Raw genomic sequence first — 9,817 nt, 5'->3', positions numbered from 1 at the left:
AAGTTTGGCTGTAGACTCTTAGTCCTGTTAAATTAGTAATCTTGGAAACTTGTTCTACTACTGCACTTAATAACTGTAAAGTCTTTCCAGAATAAGGCATCAACCCAATATAAAAAGCGCAGAAATAATAAAGACTACAAAACAAATAATACTGACATCCTCTCCATGATTTCCAGTGAAGCACCTTCCCTTAGATGCAGTGCCTTCATTTTCCACCTCTTTAATGCATCAGCTAAAAAGCTGTAATACGAACTGCTTACTTCCAGACCATTTTATTAACCAGTCCTATTTGAGGCGTCTGCTTCTCACATGAGAATTCTTGCAAGAACAACCATGAGAATTTGCCTTTATCTGCTCCTTTTGGCTCCTTTTGATCCCACAACCACAGGCTGGGCTATGTTGGGAAACCAAGCTAATGGGGTACATACTTGTCCCTCCACCAGTAAATTCCGCATAAAAGTCATATGCAATTACATGGTTAATGAGCCAAATCTGAACAACTAGTTTTTGTTTTTTATTGTCGTGGGATGTCTTGACTGTTTCCTATTTGTTTTCGTTTTTCTGGGCTGCAGAAAATGACAAAACTGCTACTTTTCAACAACAAGCAGCAGTGGATGGCCTGTGCATTGACTATTTCACTGTGTCACAGTGTCAATCAGGTCAAATCATATAAACACTGTATGCACAGTAGGTCTGAATCCTGTTCAGCAGCTGCTGCAGCTACAGCTGGTACTTCTTTCTGATAGCCTGCATGTTCTCAGAAAACTAATGCCTCTCTATAATTCATCTACACCCTTTCTACACATGCATGCATACAGGCACAAATCCACAACTGTCAACACACACACACACACACACACACACACACACACACACTCACACACACACACACACACACACACACACACACACACACACACAAAGGGCCAGGCTAATGACAAAACTGCTTACAGAGTCTCTGTTTACATATTTCATAAGTTAGACATGCAGGTCTGAGTCTTAATGGAGAAATGGAGCTGAATTATGGGCCCCATGGTGCCATCTTTTACTGGTAGCATGCATATGCAAGATTAAAGAAGATGCTACTGTTACACACACACACACTCATAAACACCAATACTTGCCCTCTGTCTTTTTTTGGTTTCTCTCTCTCGCTCTCTCTCTCTCTCTCTCTCTCTCTCTCTCTCTCTCTCTCTCTCTCACACACACACACACACACACACACACACACACACACCTGCAGTTTGTGGTCTCTGAATGACAGTGTTGAAAAGGCTCACAGGATCTCACCTCGTCAAATGTAAAAGCTTCCAAGGTCTTGCACTCATCTAGGCAATTAGTCTAATGTCCCAGACCATTAGACACACACTCAAACTTGTGACACCTTTTATGTACGGGACAGTGTCCATCAGACTAAAACGAATGATCTCCCACTTCAATCTTCCAATGCTCATGCACAAGGTTAAAACATGCCTTTATCCGACTGTCAGACACGACAAGAGTTGTCTGAATTTGTTGATGACGATCCTCGCAGAGGAACACTCCGTCCTCTTTTCTCGCCATGCCTCTCGTGATTTCACCCTCATCTTACCTTCAACTCTGCCTCAGTTTTACATAACTCTCAAAACAAACAATAGAAAATCTGCCTCTTAAATAAATGAACGCATTTATGGCCTTTTTTGAGCACACATTTAGAATTCTCTCCCCAGACCCAAATAAATCAAACCAGAAGCATTCACTCAGGCCCGAGCCATTACACCTTAATAATGCACTGCATACACACACACACACACACTCACAAACTTTCTTTCCTGTCTTGCAAAATTCCTTGGATCATTCTGGCGACCTAGTTTACAGCCCTCGCCTCTGAGCCACAGAGAGTTGGTTCCTTTTGAAGATGCATTGAGCAGCACAGCATGACAAGCCCATTATACAGCCGGAGGAGGAAAAATCGTTCAATTACCAACTGGCAACTCTTGAGGGGAAAGTAATGAGCACTATTCACTTAACCATATCAGTTTTTATGACTTGATAATAATACTAAAATAATAAAAGTGCACACAATAATAATAATATTCTCTATCGATGTATGATATAGAATACGGCCTCACATAATACATAGTAATTATATTGATATATTTTGCTAATGCAGTTTTGATTCATGAGTGACGATGTGACAGACATCCTCCAGTGTGGAAGCTCTAGTGGATCCACCATATCTGCCTCTGTACCAGATGGATGCTTCGGTGCTGGGCAGCATAATTGCCATTACTTTTTGTTGCACTTTTGTGTCAGTGATTATACATTTCTGTGCTCATAAACACTGTCTTACACATTTTCCCAGCCCATGGAAAGTTGGAATTAGAGTGTCGTTATGACATTTTTAGAAGCCAAAGAGAAAACCACAGATTATTGTGTGTAAAGCAGTGATAAATCAACAAATATGCATGACCACACATCCAGTGGCTTTGGAAAGTATTCTGACGTTTTGCACACTTTTGTAGATTTAATTTAACATGGAAGAAACATTTTTTACAATGTACCAAGAATCAAAAACGTAAAATCTCCCGTTTACATACAGTAAGTATTCAGAGCATTGATTCATTACTTTAGAGAAGCACCTTTAGCAGTAAATACAGTTTAAGTTAAGGTCAGGTCACACCAGAAAGTGACACAGCAACTTACATTCACACATCTTTGGGAGATAGATAGATAGATAGATAGATAGATAGATAGATAGATAGATAGATAGATAGATAGATAGATAGATAGATAGAAAGAAAGAAATAAGACACATTAAGAACAATATATAACAGGGAATAAGTTATAAGATGTAGATGTTATGACCACAGTCAGGTGTACCGCAGACAAAGTGATATAATGGTAGGGGCTGAGAGAGACAGGCTCATGCTGAAAAGTCCATTTCTCCCCTCCCCCTTTGTGTGGTATTGAAGAGTTGTGACATATCCACTAGTGCCTATATGCACAGGGCTAGCTGGTGAACCACTGTAGCTGGAGAGCTAACTGCTAACACCCTAGCAAGCCATAACTATATTGTTCGAGCCAAGAATTTTGGCTTGTGGCCTTCATCAGGGTGCACAAGCCGAAAGGTGTTTGGTCTAACTATATAGTTGTTCTGCAGATTACAAGTGATGCTGGAGCTTTGACCTCTTTAGACTTTTTTCCCTTTTCCATGCACCTTGGAAGTAGCTGAAGTTATGTTGGAAATCCCTAATCAGTTTCTCCAATCCTTCCTGGCATATCCATAATGATATAATCATTGGATTAAATGAAATCTATAACACAAGAAAGTGTGCAAAAAGTGAAGGGGTCTGAATACTTTCGTAAGCCACTGTAGTATAGTACGGGATTCATAGATAACAGTCAGTGTGGTGTCTTGTTTGTACTGTTGCAAAGAGGCACATCTGCAGGGCTTATTATCCAGCATCAAGAACACAACAGTGACCTCTGCCCTCATAAAGTGATAATGGTTGGATAAAATAATGTAAGGGTACATACAAACACACTAGAGCACACCCACCCACACAAGCGCATGAAGGCATTCGCAGATGCAATCAGCCAGATATGCAGTACAGTAGATGCAACCATGCTGCACTGATGAATCTGCAAACACACACACACACACACACACACATACACACACACACACACACACACGCACAGACACAAGCCTCTGCACATGCACACCTAAATGCACGCATGCATACACAAATGCAATGGGCACAAACACTCTCACAAATGCACACACACACAATTTCAATTTTCTTGTGTTTTATATGTATACTTTCTGATATATATTTACATCTGTACATAGTCAATATTCATGTTTACCTTGTTCAGCTTTGCTGGCCTTTGTTTCAAGCTGTTATCTCACACACATACACACACACACACACACACACACACACACACACACACACACACACACACAAAATCCCTTGTACAACAATAGTGAAATATTAATCCAGGCTCACAGGCGGACTCTTCCTCAGTAAGATGAGTAGTGAGATGGGCTGACGAGACGAGACAGTAACCTACATATCATGAGGTTTCCGGCTGGATCACCAGGTTACTTCACATTAAAATCGCTCCACTTATTTTACCGGCTTTCATTGCACTGTTATAATTTAGCTACAGTCTTCTGGCTGTGTTATGCCGTGCAGCCTGGCATGGAAGATGAAAGGAAGTGTTAAAATAGAATAAAATCAGTGTGACAAACTGCCGCGACAGCCCTCTAAATCAGTTTATGATCCTGAAAAAACAGTTATTTGACAAAGCAGATTCCTGAAGGAAACTGGAAGCACACCAGTCTGTATTGCTGCAGCACTATCTCATCATACACAGATTCAATGTGACACAACATTTACACAGTCTGTGTGTGATAGGATGCTGCAGCTCAAACAGTGTTTGATCCACCAGAACATCTTTCATTCTCTGTGTATGGGATGTCAGTTACTGCTTCAAACGCTCTGCCATCATCGGAGTGTTTTTCAGCATCTGCACCATCAGAGAAAGGTTTTCATTTACTATACTAAGCCAAATAAGGGTATAAGGTATGGGCGTGTGGTGCATGTAAGAGGATGCACGTGTATTCAAGATGAGACATAACATTAGCATGTTTGTCCATGTGACATACTGCACGCCAAACTGAAAGAAAAGAGACTGAGAAATGCGCGGCCGATGATAAGCTTTGCAGCCTTACCGAGGCAGTTTTACCAACATTAGCTAGAACCAAAAGTGGGCTACGTCGTGCATGTGTAATTAGAGCAGGGTTTTTACTCCCTGAAAAGCTCCTCAGCTCTGTGAAGAGGGGGATAACACAGAAGAGGATGAAAGCCAAACTGAGAGAAAGAAATAAAGGGCTGTCATTGTTTTGTGAAAATGGTGCTGTTGTGTGTATTATTTACATGGTCTGAACGCCCTGAGTGTGTTTCTGTCTACCTGTTTGGAGGATGGAGGAAGATTTGGGCTCAATTGATTACAAACTCTAGTCAATTTGTGAAATCGAGGTTCTCTCCCTGGGAGTAACTTTACCGTCTCAGCGGGGAATCAGCGCCTGAATCAACTTGAATTCTACTTAAATTGTAAAAGCATCCGGCCTGTCTTTTTCCTCTGGGAAATGCTCTTCTGGGACAGCAATGCTTAAAGTACAGATGATCTTGTTGAATGCTAAGAAAATTACATGTTCTAATAAATCCTATGAGACTCAATATAAGATTATCCACTTCCAATTCCAAGAATCTCAAGTTTCTGGCTATCGGTCCAAAACGAGATTAAGAACATTTTTAGGTTTGATATTCCACTAAATCCATACCATTTTGTACTGGGACTGGTTACCAATTGTGATCGTAGGTATAGGTACATTCTTAGAGTCGCTTTGTATGCTGCACGCCTCACAATACTACATAAATGGTTAGATGAAGATCCTCCTAATATTACAATGTGGTACGAAAAATGTATGTCCATCTTGCCATTGGAGAGATCATCACATGTACTAAGAAATACGCTCGATGTTTTTGTAAGAGAATGGTCCCCATTAGAATTATACCTGAAAGAAGAATGGCCTAGAGTAATGTGTATAGGGGTAGGAATTTGAAAAGTGACTGAAAAAGCACATGAAATATTTAATTTTGCACTGCAACTGCTAGTTTTATTTTACTAACTCTCTTATATATGTATATGTATGTATGTGTATATATATATGCTATATGTATGTGTATATATATATATATATATATATATTTTTTTTATGTGACTGTTGGTTATGTTTATGTCTTGTTTCACTTGTGGTTTCTTGTATTGTCTCAAATTAAAATAAAAAAAAAAAAAAAAAAAAGTACAGATGAAGCCATCACAAGTTTTTTCAACACGCTCGCTGTGCTGCTGCTCTGCACACAAGGAAAAGGTTTCAATGTGATCCACACGTACAAATCACTCTCATGCACAATTTCTTTTGTATATTTTGAATGAAACAGAATCAAACATACTGTAAATGTGAAATGTACATTTTTTGTTTTGTTGTTTTTTTCAGCGTGGTTGTTTTTAATCTACAACATCATAACTGGCACAAACACACCGTACTAAGCTGGTTGTTAGATACATTCCCACAGTTCAGTTCAGTCCAAACGACAGCTGCTCATGACCGTTTCACTGTATTGCTGAGTACCAGCTGTGATGCAACGGTCCTCTTAGAGACAACTGGCTCTCACACACACACACACACACACACACACACACACACACACACGCAAATTCTCTACGCACATGAGGCCCCTGTGACCCATCGACATAATGACTCGAGTGGCACATGAGGAGACGATCGAGGCACACGTAGAGAACATCACTGTAGCCTACTGATTTCTAAAAATAAAAGTTTGTTTTAAATGGACTTTACATAATGTCTGGTGATGAACTAGATAAGCATTCAGAACTAATCCTGTACAAATGACGGCCTTAATTAGATGTTACTTTCAGTTCATCTCCTCATATTTTCAAATCAAAATGAAATTTGAATCCTCCTCATTTTTTGTCTACAGAAATAGAAGCTAAAATGATGCTGCAGCTATTGTGCATATTCTTTCCTTTTTTCAACAGAGAATAAAACCGTATCACAGCCAGCATTGATAGGAGACACGCTGGCAGCCTCCATGGTGCGCTTTGAACTTTGCTTACGAACGTTGATTTCTCGCACCCGGCGCAAGTTTCTTTGCTAGTTTAAGACCAACGCAGTTGTCAATTTCCCGTCCATTACATTACATGTCATTTAGCTGACGCTTTTATCCAAAGCGACTTACAATTGCTATATATGCCAGCGGTCACACGTCTCTGGAGCAACCAGGGGTTAAGTGTCTTGCACAGGGACACATTGGTTGATGTATCGCAATGGGAATCGAACCCGGGTCACCCACACCAAAGGCATGTGTCATATCCACTGCGCCATCACCACCCCGTCCAGCGCCCACATCGTTTAAATAGCAAATGCACCTGCGCCCATCTTTGTGCCCATGGGCGTGCTGGTCTTACAGGGAGGTGTGTTTAGGTGCATTATTGGCGTATTGCTATCTTGAGGCAGCGGGAAGTGATCGTGCCATTGACCAACAAAAAATTGGTCTGAAGTCAATAATACAGCATTTCATTATTATTTTAACAGCAAATTAGTCAAATTCGCCTAGGCTCGTGCACAGCGCACACACTATGCTTGTTACACACACACAGGGAAGCGCAGCAGCACACAAACATGCAGAAGATTACAAATAAAAATATTACGGTGAAAATCCGCCATCATAATAGCAATGTGCCAAGGTACAAACGCGCCTGGCTTTTAAAGGGAATGGGAGATCAGAGACACTCTGATTGGTTTATTGCATGTTGCACCCAAAACACACCTATGAATTAATGAAGATAATAAGTACAACCCTTTTGAACCATGCGCCCGGCGCGCTCGATGGTGTTTTTTGCCTCCAACGGAGCCTTCCAGGCAGCTAACCCTAACCTTAATCCTAAACATAACCATTGCCGCGCTGCCTGGGAGGAGACGTTGGGGGTAAAAAACACCAAAGACAGCCGAGCGCACGGACCCTTTTTTCGCCATCAAACTAGCAAAAGTGTATTTGGACACGCCCTAAACGCACCTGCACCATGCGTTTCACGCAGTGCGCTTAGATCGTTAAAATAGGGCCCAGAGAGTTGGTGATCAACCTGTTGTCCCTTTACAACATTCAACATTTGGGATTAGGACCCATTGTGCTGTGAACATAGACCAAATATAAAGATGAACTAATCCCACTATACAAAAGTGAAGCCAAAATATCCCAGATGCGGGCGCTGCTATCTTGCGATTTTGGAGAAAGAGTCTGCACAGTAGTGATTCGGCGGTGGAGCCACAGTATATACGTCCCGCCCATACACCTGCTCGACCAATCGTGAGTCAATCACAGCTGTCAGTCATAACTTTCACCCCGTTGCTGTAGATATCTCATTTAAGGATGAGATCTTAATCAAACACATCAGCAGGGTAGTGACTTCTTTGCTCTTTGAACTTCCCATGCATCTGTCACAGTGCAGAGACAATGCTGCAAATATGTAACCAAGGGCAAAAACTCCTGCTATCTTATCTCACACACACACACACACACACACACATAGAAAAAAACATACGTGCACATGTTGAAACAGTTCAGACATGATTAGATTCTCATAGGGAAGCATATAAGAGAGATGAAGAAATGAGGCTGACGTTATGACAGGTACAGAAAGGAATGTGCTGGTTTATTGTCTGACTCAACAATATATTCATTTTGCGTGCTTCGATTGGGCCTGCGTGTTTTTTTGACAGCATGACTAAGCATTTGTTCCTGGCAGAAGCAAGCACACAAAAGGAAGAGGAATCATCATTTCATGGTATTTTAGTTCTTAATCGGCCACATCTAAACAAAAGTCCAAATGAACAGAGATGTTACGTGCTGAAAGAGGGCCGATCAGTTCAGTGAACACTGAGCCAGTATCGTGGTGCTTTTATGTAAAAGGGGTGGTTAATGGGTCACGAGTTCACAGGTCATTCAGCTGTAAAGATCCCAGACCGCTGTCAGTCCCATCAGCTCCATCGATGGATCGAGTCTGACCTCCAGCCTCGTTACAACATCTGAGGGACACAGTCTGCAACACAACCAACCACAGAAGTGTGATGCCTCACTCGGTAGCTAAACACACGGGGTGAAAAGAGGAGCTGCAGTACAACAAAAATATGGTGTTTTTTTTAATTAAACCATGTAAACCTATCCTTTTACAACCTTTAAATACAATTATGAACCTGAAAATGAGCATAATATGAGCACTTTAATGAAACAACAACAAAAACTGTACTCAAACAAAGGGCACAAACTGAACCCCGAGAAATACAAAAACTAAATTAAACCGAGGAAAAATAACATCAAACAAACAAAATGGCAACCACGCAGCAAGCTGCCAAGTCCGTTCTGCCTTTCCGTCCTTCTGAAGGCGATTTGAGCCGCTCAGCCTCACCTTAACTGGACCTTACCACCTGCACGGGTGATTATTCGGTGAGCTAAACTGAAAGAGCAACCGTAACACTCTGCATCTGAAAATACCATTACATTTACATAGAACAGGTACTGCTGACATTGCTATTTATACATATATGTGCACCCACAACAATAGGCACCCCAAGTATTATAAAAATGTCATTCACTGCAGAACGATCTTATCTATTGTTCTACACCTTAGGAGTGCCCAGCCCCTCCCTGCTGAAAGGACCTAATCAGGCAAACCTGTATGCACTCTCCTTGATTCAGCTGATCTACCCCCCCACATCACAGGCAGAACCATAACTAAAATACTAGCTCGATGGTGTTTTAAGCCCCCACCATCGACTTCAAGGCAGCGCTGCGACCATCAACTTCAAGGCACCTAACCCTAACCCAACCCTAACCCTAACCCTAATGCCTTCCATGCAGTGCTGCCTGGAAGATGACGTTGGGGGCTTAAAACACCAAAATGTACTATGAACCCATAAACCCACTAAACAGGCCTATGTCAAATGATAAAGTATCAAATAAACTAAAACATTACACTGAAATCAAGGATTAAACAGATACTAAACATTGTTCATTTTGGGAAAAGAGGCTAGTGAAAAGGAAGAAAGGCAGCCTTTTCACAAGATACAATCACAATGTTTGTTTACAATAACTTCCGGTCCCGTACAATTTAACAGAGCTGAACAAACGGGGATGAGGAACAGCTGAATGTACTCTCATTCCATCCATCTAATATGCATGTT

The sequence above is a fragment of the Sander lucioperca genome, chromosome 12 (assembly GCF_008315115.2).
Source record: "Sander lucioperca isolate FBNREF2018 chromosome 12, SLUC_FBN_1.2, whole genome shotgun sequence".
Classification (NCBI taxonomy): domain Eukaryota; kingdom Metazoa; phylum Chordata; class Actinopteri; order Perciformes; family Percidae; genus Sander; species Sander lucioperca.
Note: the sequence above shows the minus strand (reverse complement) of the source record.